This window comes from Chenopodium album, chromosome 2 (assembly GCF_948465745.1).
Source record: "Chenopodium album chromosome 2, dcCheAlbu1.1, whole genome shotgun sequence".
In the NCBI taxonomy this organism is placed as follows: domain Eukaryota; kingdom Viridiplantae; phylum Streptophyta; class Magnoliopsida; order Caryophyllales; family Amaranthaceae; genus Chenopodium; species Chenopodium album.
In genome coordinates, this window is record NC_137835.1 from 40610062 (window position 1) to 40615413 (window position 5352).

Below are 5352 nucleotides of genomic sequence, written 5' to 3' on the forward strand. Positions count from 1 at the left end.
ATATTGTTTATATTCTCAATTGATTAAATTATAACAAAGCGTATTATTCTTAACATATAGATAAAATTTGAAGTCTATTAAAATTTTATAAATTTGTGTATAGATTAAGAAGGAACAAGCTCATTAATCCTTACAAGATCAAACATAAATCTAATAATGTGTTTAAAACTGACTCATAATTGTTATGACCATTTTTCATCGTCTTTATGGACAACTACAGTGGAGATTCGACGTTAACAAATAAATAAGATATTGAATTACAATTGTGGTCGTATGTTATGAAACTGTTGGCCGAATCTAATTTGTATAACCGAATTGAAGTTTACTTTTTTTTTATCATCACCAAAATCATTTTTCTTGCATATTAGTATTTAATTTTGCTTGAGACTTTATTAGATACATGAATGATGAGTATGTGTATTTTGCTTGATTTATAGTAGGGTCTAAGTCTTACCTTGAAAGCCCGTAGTAGGCCCCCAAAATGGTCAAATACTCATATTTTACAAATGAGCTTTAGGGACATGTACTTTAAGATGACCATCTATCGATCATAGCGCTTGACAAAGGTTTTTAGGGGAGGGGATGGGATCATATTAGCCATGACATTTAAATGAAATGAATCCAATGGTTTGGCTTTACATAATTAATATAAACATATATAATAAATTCCTGTATTACAAGCCAAACTTTCTTGATTTCCTTTGAGGTCCGAATTCCTGTAATGCAAAAATAATACACAAAGAAAGCTTCTCTAAACTTCTTGACAAAAACATTGGCTTCAGGCATTGTTCAAATTAAGATGCCACTTGGTCGAAGCAATGCTAGAATATTTGACAAAGCTCACTATACACCCAACTTAGTCGACCATGAATAATGCAAGGCAAACTGCAAATATCAAAGACATGCAAATAAAAGGAGCTTAGCTTATCAACACAAAAGCATCTTCAATAAATATGACTCCCAAGTAATCATGATCCATGAGCAAATAGACAAATAACAGACAAGAACCTATAATATCAAGGTAGCTACTAATCCAAGTTCTCCTTATTAGAAATCCATCTTCTGTCAAGCTTCCCAGCCACAACCAATTCGCCTACTCAACCTTAGAATAGGGCACAAGCATCTCCTTGTCTTCAAGCTACAAACCTAAAACAAAACGCATCATAAACCCTTGATCTTACTATACCCTAAACTCAAAAAAAAAAAAAAAAAAAAAAAAAAAAAAAAAAAAAAAAAAAACAACAGTATCTCACAAACAAAAGCCAAATGTACAATATTCAGATTAATCTATCGAGCTTGAACACCAAAAATAAACGTTACAAAACACTGAAAAAGAAAATTGAAGGGCAAAGGGGAAATAAATTAATTAAAATCCCAAAAATTATTAGTAGTTAAACTAAGAAAATAATTTAAACAAAAAAGAAATTTAAGAATACTAATCAAGATGATAATGGGTACTTTAGTTGGCTCACAATAATCACGTCAACCTCAAAAGAAGACAGAGACCCCGACTTCACCATTGCTGCTTGACACCCCTTATCCTACAAAAATCTCAACCCAAAATTCTAAATTATCATTTTTAACAAATCAAAACTCAACTAACCCAACTCTCCAAATTCTAAACAAAAAGAATTGTCAAATAGCTCATTATATTAATATGAATCAGAAGATGCTATGCTCACCTGGAGTTTAATGGTATCAGAATTTGATCCGTCAATAATATCAATTCTTCCATTTATTCTGAACTGCTCCCAAGAGTCTATAAAATACCAACATATCTAGAATGCCAGAAAAATGATCTCACACTTCATGGAATTTGGGTTGATCTTTCAGCATACGAAACCAATGTACAACTTATTCCATAACAAGGTGGTGAACCTCAAAATCTAATTACCTCAGCAAATGGGCAATGCTTAAGATCTTCAATATGCTGAAAAGGGAAATACAATCAAATATAACAAGTATAGGAAAAGGCTTAGATGAGAAGTTACCGAAGAAAGTAACCCTTGAAAAGGTGTTATAAAGGAAATTTTAGAACAAGACATTTGCAAGATACTAAATCACTTTTAGCATATTGAAGATAGTGGAACATAATTGAAGGCTGTAGAAGTATTAAGAAATACTCCTTCAACGTCATAATATAGTAGCACATATAGAGATTTTTTTTTATTTTCATAATGTCAGTCATTTTAGCAAAGCAATGAAATATCCAGTCAACCTTCCCATCCTAAGCAGATCCTATTCTCTCCCTTATCAGTCATCACTCTCTTAAGAAACTTATCTTCTCCGTTACTTCTAAGAGTTCTGTGACCCATGTATTGAACCTTAATTAACTTATTTTACGAAAGTAAAGTGAAATCTAGGCATTAATCAACCATTATACCACACTATTTATCACCTGGCCCCTTGTTATGAGAGGTTGGTGAAGGATATGAGAGAAAAGCAGCTAATGATATACAAATGACACATAACATCATCAATTTGTCAAATCCCTATCTCATTTCTCGACCCTAATATCAAACAAGGAGGTCCTATCTTGACCAACTTGCTTAGAAAGTCTAGACAGTAAAAGCACTTCTACTCGAAGAGATTACATATACAAAAGGACTATGAAGAACAATCACGTCAAAGGTAAGTGGTCTCTTAACTCTTGACACAAGAAAAATATACTCCTTAGAAAACATGAATATTAAGATCATCTATTAATATCATCAATTTGATACGAGTAATAATTTGTTATTAAACAAAGAGAGCGGACTTTATAGACCTAAACCGAGCTTAAAGCAATATTTAACAGCACCATTCCATTAGGCAATACACACTTAATATCACATTACTTTATCAATGCTTCTTTTAATTTGATAGAGGAAGTCATGGAGTACTATTTTATTCATTCCACACATAAGGCGCCAGATTAAGGTTCTGGTCTGAAAGGGCGTGGGTTCAAATCCCCCTCTCAACACTTACGGCTTGAGGATTAAGAGAGACCATTTACCTATTCCAATATTGGAAAACAGATGCAACCCAACTACGAGAAGAGAAACTGGAAGAAGCGCTTAGTCTCCTCTGAGTTTGAAGAAACTTACGAGCCTCCATATTCTTCTAGATCTCCTCCTCTTTCAGCCTGAAATCCAACAAAGCAGAGCAAGTGAGCTCCTCATTAGCCATATCAACTATAAAGAAGTAAAACTACAATACTGAATCAAAGGTGCAATCTGTCTAGACAATTGAGTAAATGTAATAATAATCTTATATTTCTGGCCACATCAATTTGAACAACTCAATATTACCAGAGCCTAAACACTATAAAGTCTGCATTACATAATATTAGTCTCAATTTATTGACTTCTAACATTCCATCCCACCCTAAATAAAAGTGCCAGCATAGATAGGAAAGCACGAATAGTAAATTCCATATAAATCTACCAGAACACACCTCATTAATCGTTTCTAGCCGAATTGAGCGCTGAATAACGCAAAGTGCACCATTCTTTCCATATCCATAACAACAAACATGCACGAAAAACATTGCTATAATAAGTAGCAAATAAAAATTGGCAAGGATAATCTGCTCAAAGAGTAACATTAGACATAAATCCAACTTTTCCATAACTGGAAGGACTATTCGTGAGAGCTTTTGATCTTATTACCTCCACCCCTTCCCTAAAACAGTGAGGTTTATCCCAGATTATTTCAAATCAGTCAAGGACAGCAGGAATTGACCATTTCATAATTACTCTGCTTAACCATTCCAGCTGCGGCATTTGGGTTTGCATTGATCCTTATACCATATAAAGGCTTCAGGGGACCAATATTTTATCAATGAATCCCTAATTGCAAAAGCAAAAGATATATAAATTCAACTTTAAAAGATAAATACTAGATTTCAATTTCATAACTTTAAAACCAGAAATCTATATAAATTCAAATATCCAATTTTTAAAAAAAAAAACAAAAAAAAAATAATAAAAGAGGAGGATACCTCAACAACAAAGAGACCGTTCTTAAAAAACTGAGCACTGCAACCGATAGAAAACTGAATGTCGACCCAATATGAAGAAAAAAATACATAAATTAGAGACACCATTTATTGTATTGTAAAAAACGTGTTCAATTAAGTCCAAAAAGACATTGAAATTGCATTAATGATAAACCCTTGATGAAGATTAAACTAATCAGTTCCAACAAAAACAAAATCTAAGTTAAAACAAAATTAGATCCAACAAAAACAGACAAAACTAATGACATTTGAAAAAATAAACTAATCTGAAAAAAAAAATCATAGGTAGAAGAAATGAGGCAGTACCATTTTGGTGCCATATTCCGGATTCAACCAAACTCCATCTATTTGCTCACATGCCTATTCCCACTTTCATCACATGAATTAGGCCGAACTGTTCCTGATAAGCTACAAACCAAAAGAAAAATTCATCGGAAACCCTAAATCAATAAATTTTGAGAAACTAAAAACAAAATTAAACTAATCAATTAGGTAATCTATAAAAATCATTAGAAATCCTAAATCAAACTGAAAATAAAACACCCAAATATAAACTATTTTATAAAACAAAAATGAAATACCAGAAAAACCAAATACCAAAAAAAAAAATTACAAATCATAGAAAAGAGAGGAGAATTAAAACCCTCTTGCTTCTATTAAAGAAGTCTCATCATCTTGCTGCAAACCAAAAAAAAAAATCAACAAAATCATAAACATAAAAAAAAAACCCTAAATTTCGCACAATATCCCAATCATGTTTAATCAAAACTACTATAATCAACAAAATTCATAAATTAATGTTTAATGAGAGATAAATGAGCTGCGAGAAGAAACCGAGGTAAGTTCCATTTTTGAGATGTAAGAATTCGCTCGAAAACTACGATCAATGGCAAAAGAACTGAGGTCAGGAGCCGCTTCCATTAGAGAATTCAGCAAAAGAGGTAAGCTCCATTTTTGAGATGTGAGCTTTGCACAGAGAAATGTTGGAGGTATGAGAGAGGAGAGATGAATGGAGAGGAGGTGACTAAAAGGTAAAAGGCACCGACTAAAGGGGGCAGTAAAACAAAAAGGAAAAACAAAATCAAAAATAAAAATTAAACAGAAACAAAAAAGAAAAAGCAAGTGGTAAAAACGCGAATTTACTGTTCATAAGGATTTTGAGCAAAAAAAAATAGGCATGAATTAAGGGCATAACCGGTATTTTACTGTTCATAAGCAAAAGTAAAAAAAATGCTACCTTAACCCTTGAATTTGGCTTTTAAGGATTATGGATTATTATTATTATCATTATTATTGTTATTATTATTATTATTATTATTATTATTATTATTAAGTTGCTTGATATATTATCA

General features: G+C 32.0%; 1 long non-coding RNA gene across 5 annotated transcripts; it reads right to left on the reverse strand.

Moving 5' to 3' along the window:
* Positions 1-634: 634 nt before the first annotated feature.
* LOC145598344 (uncharacterized) lies at positions 635-5048 on the reverse strand. Of its 5 annotated transcripts, none has more exons than XR_014103538.1 (9): positions 4307-5048; positions 3983-4036; positions 3651-3830; positions 3437-3490; positions 2996-3124; positions 1683-1930; positions 1459-1541; positions 1009-1146; positions 635-885 (listed from the first exon to the last, which is right to left on the reverse strand). It is a non-coding gene; the product is annotated as an uncharacterized LOC145598344 (long non-coding RNA). The 5 variants fall into 5 exon arrangements; XR_014103540.1 differs by having other exon boundaries at positions 1488-1541; positions 4307-5047; XR_014103537.1 differs by having other exon boundaries at positions 1473-1541; positions 4307-5046.
* Positions 5049-5352: the final 304 nt, after the last annotated feature.